Source organism: Urocitellus parryii, chromosome 9 (assembly GCF_045843805.1).
Source record: "Urocitellus parryii isolate mUroPar1 chromosome 9, mUroPar1.hap1, whole genome shotgun sequence".
Lineage (NCBI taxonomy): Eukaryota > Metazoa > Chordata > Mammalia > Rodentia > Sciuridae > Urocitellus > Urocitellus parryii.
In genome coordinates, this window is record NC_135539.1 from 134433559 (window position 1) to 134441473 (window position 7915).

Sequence of the window (7915 nt, forward strand, 5' to 3'; positions counted from 1 at the left end):
GGATTTGACCCTTAGCACCACATAAAAATAAATAAATAAAGGCATACTGTCCATCCACAACTATAAAAATATTTTAAATAATAATAATTACATATGTACATCTGTATTTTATATTTAAAAATAATCTCAAAACTAAAAAGAAATTATTTAACAAAATAGACATAAAAATCATTTATGAAATGAAAATTATTAAGTTGTACTAAGCCTAAGGCACAGTGGCACACACCTGTAATCCCAGCAACTCTAGCCTTGGCTACTTAGATTCTGTCTCAAAACAGAAAATATTGCCAGGTGCAGTGGCTCAGGAGCTGAGGCAGGAGGATCGCAAGTTTAAAGCCAACCTCAGCAATAGTGAGGGTACTCAGTGAGACTCTCTCTAAATAAAATACAAAATAGTGATGGGAATGTGGCTCAGTGGTCAAATGCCCCGAAGTCCAATTCTTGGTACCCCCCAAAACACACACACACACACACACACACACACACACACACACCCCGGGTTGCTGAGCATAGCGGCACACTCCTGTAATCCCAGGGGCTCCGGAGGCTGAGGCAGGAGGATCACAAGCTCAATGCCAACCTCAGCAATTTATTGAGGCTGTAAGTAATTCAGCAAGACCCAATCCCTAGTACCCCCCAAAAAAGGACCAGGGTTATAGCTCTGTGGTAAAACACCCCTGGATTCAATCCCCAGTACAAAAAAAAAAAGTTGTACCAAAGCTTTTATTCATGAGTGACTTTTAAATCTAGCTTAAAAGAATCCCTTAATTCCAACAGCAACTTCTGCAAGTCTACTTACAATAATTGTTACATAGTAACTTAAAAAAAAAAAGAGGGTGGGGGAGTGTGGCTCAGTGGTAGAGCACTTGCCTAGCACGGGCAAGGAAGGGCTTGTATTCAATCTCAAACATAGAAAAAAAAATTACCTATCCAAACTTATCAAACATAAACCTGATTCTTCCGTTTGTACAATCATCCTTCTGTTTATAAAAGGTCTCCTTTACATCATTTCTCTGTAACATTTAAAATAGCTCATCATACAAATATGGCAGCTACTTCCAAGGGCTCAGGAGGCTGAAGCAAGAGAATCACAAGTTCAAAGCTAGCATCAGCAATTTAACAAGGCCCTAAGCAACTTAGCAAAATCCTGTCTCAAAATAAAAGGCAAAAAAAGGGCTTGTATGTGGCTAAGTGGTTAAGCACCCCTGGGTTCAATCCCTGGTACTAAAAATAAATAAATAAATCGGGGCTGGGGATGTGGCTCAAGCGGTAGCGCGCTCGCCTGGCATGCGTGCAGCCCGGGTTCGATCCTCAGCACCACATACCAACAAAGATGTTGTGTCCACCGAGAACTAAAAAATAAATATTAAAAATTCTCTCTCTCTCTCTCTCTCTCTCTCTCTCTCTCTCTCCCCTCTCTCACTCTCTCTAAAAAAATAAATAAATAAATAGATAGATAGATAGATAGATTAAATGAAAAGATTTTTTAAAAAGCAAAAAACAAACAACTACAACAACAAAAAAGAAAACCAGCAGCTACACAAATGTTCAGAGACGCCATCTATTGTATAGAATCTAGTTTCCAGTATAGAAAACAAAGCATATTAAAGCTGGAGGTTAGGGGTTTTTTAAATATATATCTGTGATCCAGTAATAGAGGAAAAAGTACAATACAATCTAGTGAGTTGTAACTAGTTTTTTGCTGGGTGAGGGGGGAGCTTGCTGGGAATTGAACCCATGGTTTACCTAGCTCATCCTAAGCTCTACCAGTGAACATAATACCCCAGACCCTGAACTAGCAGGTTTTTTTGAGACAGAGTTTTGCCCCATTGCCCAGGATGGCCTTGAACTCCTAGGTTCAAGGAGTTCTCCTGCCTCAGCCTCCATGTAGCTGGAACTACAGTACCACATCACTGGCGCCCCACTAAGATATTTTACTTTTAGAGAAGCTTTTATTTTGTTTTTACATACATTACGTTCTTGAGGATATATTGGGGAAAATATTTCTTATTGTGGGGGTTCTGGTTAAAAGAATTTGAGTAGTTCCCAAACTTTCTCATTTCACAGAACCCTTAATAATCCTCAGTACCTTAATAACCCTCAGTAATTTTTCACAGTGCTTCTAGGCCAAAAAAAAAACCTTACAGTTCCAATTATTTAGTGGTTAGGTCCATGCTATCTAATTATTTATGGCCTAACTTAGTACCAGTGTGAAAAGTAAATACATAAATTAAAAGAAATATTTCTATTTTATTATTAAATAAGCACAATTACTTATTAATGGGGTCTACATAACTATTAGAAATTACACAGCTTCTCAAACCTTCAATCAATTTTGGCCACTGCCACCTTCACTTACTATTCCACATTGATTTTGCACGGTACTTGCAATTTATTTATTTACTGGTACTGAGAGGGTTGAACCCAAGAACACTTAACCACTAAGCCACATCCCCAACCCTTTCTATTTTATTCATTTATTCATTTTATTTTATTTATTTATTTATTTTGAGACACAGTATTGCAAAGTTGCCTAGGCTGACCTGGAATTCTTTATCCTCTTGCTATAGCCTCCCCAGTCTGGGATTACAAGTGCACCACCACACCCAGCCACAGTGCTTTTTAATTGCTGCAATCCCCTAAACCTGGCTTTTTGAAGACACACTGTCATCAAAAGAAATGTAGCACCACCTCAACTGTACCATCTCAAACTGTTAGTTGTTACATTCCTTTCAAAGTTTTCAGATATACTTCTGTGTCCATGTGAACTCACTGTGGTACTCATAGCAACCAACCTCGGTGCATAGTTTGAGAACTGAGTTTGGAAACACTAATCTAGCCTATGGAGTCACTTAGAAATTAAGAAATATTACCAAAGGACACAAAGCTAGTTGAAAAATAAATACATTTATTAGGGATTTTCATAGATTAATTTCAACTTTCCATCAACAAAAGTTGGATCTAATCATGTGATATTCTGTTGATGAAATCTGTAAATCTCTGAAAATTATATTCAGAAATACATGTATAACATCATATAAGAAAATATTGGGACTGGGGTTGTGGCTCAGTGGTAGAGCACTTGCCTGACATGTGTGAGGCCCTGGGTTCAATCCTCAGCACCGCATTCAAATAAACAAATAAAATCCATTGGCAAGTAAAACATATTTAAAAAAGAAAATATTGAAGCAATATTTTAGAACAAAATTTCAAAATTTACAAAAGTGGGACTATTTGTTTTAATATTTTTTTAGTTATAGATGGACACAATACCTTTATTTATTTTTATGTGGTGCTGAGGCAGCTAACAGCTAACTTTTTCTATGCAAACAAAACTACATTTCTTTTCTTATGGATGTGTGGTGTGTGTGTGTGTGTGTGTGTGTGCGCGCGCGCGCATATGCGCGCGCTGCTGGGGATTGAACCTAGGGCCTTATGCATGCGACGCAAGCACTCTACCAACTGAGCTATATCCCCATCCCTGGACACAATTTTTTATAAATCAAATCATATTACATAGTGTAGTGCAACATATTTCCTGCACTCAATATTATATCATGAACATTCTTCCATGTCAGTACATAATAGTAACAGCAAAGACTTTACATAATGCATACTATGCTGACTTGGGGTATAAATACTCAACTAGTTCTCTCAGCAATACTGTAAAGTGAGAATTATTATTTATAGATGAGGTCACAGCCAGTTCAGTTAGCTAGTACAGTTAGGATTTGAACCCAGAAAGTCTGCTGCATAGTTCATATGCAGAACAATACACTCAGCTGTTTTTCATGAAGTAAATTTAGATATCCCCAAACTTGTTAGCAACTGCAGAGTGATCACAGAATAAATATACTGTAATTTTAACCATTCCTCTATCAATCGACATTTAGGGCATTTATTGTTATTTATAAAAGTTGACACTGGGAAATAATACTAAAATGAACATTCTTGTGCTTTTGTGTTAAAATTTATGTAGGATAAACTAAAAATTAAATGATTCTATTAGAGTATGTATACTTTTAATATTGATAAATAATGTCAAATTTCTTCCCAGAAAGTTGTTCCAATTGTCCCAACTTATCCCAGTGACAAAGGACAGGGTTGAAATTCATTTTTAAGTTAACATACTTTTTTGACTCATGAAAAGGTCCACTTTGAATTTTTAATTGATACTAATACAGAATAGACTTCTAGGATGAATGCAATTATCCTCTGATTAGATAATTATCTGATACATTAAACAAACGCAGACTTAGCAGCTGTTTAGTGGATTCTTCCTGTTATGAAACCAACTAAGAGTGAGATATTTCCCCTATATGATCCTCTGTTTTCTTATGTATAAAACATGGGAATTGGTCTAAGTGGCCTTTAAGATTTAAAGTTCTTAATGTGGTGATTAAGAAGTGACTTTAAGTCATTACAAGCCTATAATTATAGTACTAGTATAACAGGTTAGGGTCTTAAACCTCCTATTTTTTTTAAATTACAACAATTGCCAGAGCAGCTAGGCAAATCATTAAAATAGTCAATAAAGTTTTCAGGATCCACCTGAGGCTTATTCTCAGTGGCTTTTAATCCTAGACTGTCATTCCCCTGATACCTAGCAATTTGAACATACCTCTAGAGTATATTCCTAAGATCTGAAATGTGCCTAAGAACTAAGAACTAGATTTTTATTTTGTTTTTTAAATATTATCCTAGGACTACTCTGCAGTCAATTAACTCAATTAATACTTATTGACTATCTTACTACATGCTAGGCACTAGGTACATAATAGTGAATTAAAGATTTCTGCCATCATGGAATTTACACAGCATATATAAAAGGCAAATAACAACCCCAAATACCCACATGTAAGCATAAAATTACACTTATAATAATGATCAAAACATCAGTACCATGCAACATCAGTGTAGAATCTTTGGTTCTTTTTTTTAACTATCCATGACATTAAAAATTGCTTGACATGGGGAATGTCAATAAGAAAAAAACTATTTCACAACTTACCCCACAATGCAAAATGAAGCAATCATAACTCTAAAGTTCACTTTTAAGTCATCAGTTGTCTCTATATTAAAATTACTAAGATCATAACTTTTCAGTTATGCCACTATTGATCATAGCAAATTAATATTTGTTTTATATAATAAAGAATATAAATAAAAATGGTACCGAGGATTGAATCTAGGGGCACTTTATCACTGACCTAAATTCCCAGCCTTTTTTTATTTTGAGACAGGGTCACCCTAAGTGGCAAAGACTGGCCTTGAACTTGCAATCCTCCTGCCTCAGCCTCCTGAGTCACTTGGACTACAGGAATACACAACAGTGTCTGGCTTCACTACAATTTGTAAGAACCTTGTTTAAGCAAAAAGTATATAGAGGAGTAAAATGATCCCTTATAATAATCCATGACTTATTAATAATTAACAAAAAAGTATGAAAATGCTAATACTTTCTAAGAACTGAAATAAGGAACAAGTGGTATATAAAAAGGAACAAAGCAGAATTTTTAAAAATACTTTGAAATAATACCAAGTCCCAGAAGTATCTGTTAATTTTAAATAAAACTAATTTTAGGTTACCTGTAGAAATAAGAGCAGCATTTACAAAAATAAATATTCTTGTGTGATGGTTTCCACAACTGCAAAGTAAGGTTATTTGTCATACCTCCTTCACAAGAGTGCCAAGAACACAAAATAAATTAATGTATGTGAAGGAACACACAAAAAAAAATTCAGACAGCAGCTTCTTTTTTGCTCCCAATATAGCTCACAGTAATTTAAAAAATACAAAGTATTTTTATATGAACTTCATCTCCTTTCTCCTGTCCATGATATAGAAGTGATATAAAATGGTCAAAAGACTGGCAATAAAAAGAAAAAAAATCACAAACTTCATAGTTCATACATTGATTACCCCACAGAAGGCTGGTTGTCCAAGTATTAGCCATCTTACATAACACTACACACCAATACATCTCAGAAAATCTGAAAAATTCTTTCACAGATGTGTAAATTGTTTACTTGTATAACTCACCATCACTACAAAGATCTGCTACTGACTATGAAAAGATGAGATACACATGTATTTATCAATATATACAATGTATTCTAGCTTGACATTTTTTCTTATTAAAGTATCTTATATTTGATGTGATAACAATTCAATCATTCTGATTTACTTTATATCACTAAAATTTGTCAATTTAGCATATCAGAACTAATTATTACTTGCTTGGATTTGAAGTGACTTCTACTGTAATCCTAAAAACTAATTGCCTAAAATCACAATCCCAAGTTATTCCCAACACACTGCCTGGTTTAAAAATATTTTAAACTAAGAAGTGTTTTAAATAGAAGTCATCTTATTATCATTGCTTCTAGAAGTCATTTTATTATCATTGCTTCTACAAAACTTCTCAGGGTGTTCCTGAGAACAGACTTTCCTTTAAAACCCTTAAAATACAGGCCCAGGAGAAATGGTTAACATGGCAACATTAACGACTTCTCCAAATTCAAAACAAAGCTCACTGTCAAAACAATCAAGCAGAGTATATGGATAATGATCTCTATTCTTGACAACCTACTTTTTTCCCAAATGCAGGAATTTGCTTATTATCTTTAAACAACATTAAAATTTACATCTATGTGCAACTAAAATCCAGGCAAATTCCAACCCATATCTACAATATTAACTCTATATCACTTAGTATACTGGGCTACTTTTAAACGGGGGTGTGGGGGGTAGATACTGATAACTTCCAAAGTTTAAAGCTTTTTAAAGCCACGCTCCAAATCATTTATGAATTAACCGGTAGACTACATTCTATAACCTCTGAATTGGAGCAGATCAAAGTTTTCCCTGCACTGTATTTGAGAATGTTACCCCCACCGAAAAGGAACAGAAAGTAGTCATCCCCACCACTGGAGTCAGTCCCCCGGAATTTCCCAAAATATGCTCGATCTCCAAACGAAGAAGGAACACTTCTCCGGAGGCCAAAGGTGAGAGGTTCTTAGGTCTATGCAGACTAGAGGAAGGGCGAGAGAGGGTTCGGAGAGACTCCGGCAGGTAAGCAAGGAAATTTGTCTACGGGAGGCACAGGTGGGACCTGAAACCCAGGTCTCCGAATGACCCTACCGGAAAAGCCTGGGGACCCAAGAAGGTTCTCCGGAGGGGACGCCAGGCAGGGCCAGGGGGCCCCGCCCCGCCTCTCTGGCCAGCTCCGAAAACCCGGGACCGCGGACAGAGGCAGCTACAGCTGAGCCAGCGTCCGCGGTCCCAGCCAGGTCCTCTCCCGCTCACCTGAGAGTGTCGCCTCCGCCCTCGGCTCCCACGGTGCATCCCGCGGGGCCTGGCGGAGGGTGCAGTGACGCCGCCCCGACCGGCCCCAGGGCTGCCTGGCCTGGCCTCCCCGCTCCGGGGACGCACCGGGCGCCCGCCTCGCACCGGCTCCCGGGATCCGCCGGTCCACAGGGAAGGAAGGAGAGGCGGAAGGGCTGCCTCCCCTCCCCCACAGCAAGCCGCCCCCTGAGCTGCGGCTCTCTGCAGTTCTCTCTGGCGCTGGTCTGGCCCGCTCCCTCGCCCGGGAGTCACTTCGGCAGCGGCGGCCCAGTCGCCATTACAGCCCAACAACTGACACGGAGGAGGAGCGGCGCCGGCGGCGGTGGCGGTGGCGGCAGCGCGGGGCAGGGCGGGAGCAGTCCCGGCCCAGGCAAACCTCGCGAGAACTATCCCGAGACGGTTCCACAGGAATGCAACCCAGTGTTGGGGCCATATTGAGTGTGGCCAAAAAGTGAGAGCGAAACAAGCGAGGAGCGGAAACTTGAGGAAGCCATGTTTGGTGTGGCGAAGTTTGAGTCTAGCAGAACTCGGGCGGAGCTAAAGTATATCCGCAGAGGAGACTCCCCC

The 7915-nt window shown here is 38.7% G+C and overlaps 1 protein-coding gene across 1 annotated transcript in view; it reads right to left on the bottom strand.

The window, feature by feature from the left end:
* Nucleotides 1-7668, bottom strand: part of Cep350 (centrosomal protein 350) — a 165887-nt gene extending 158219 nt beyond the window's left edge. The window contains exon 1 of the mRNA XM_077803041.1: nt 7310-7668. The gene's annotated coding sequence lies outside the window, so the exon portion shown is untranslated. The remainder of the gene's footprint in view (nt 1-7309) is intronic.
* Nucleotides 7669-7915: the final 247 nt, after the last annotated feature.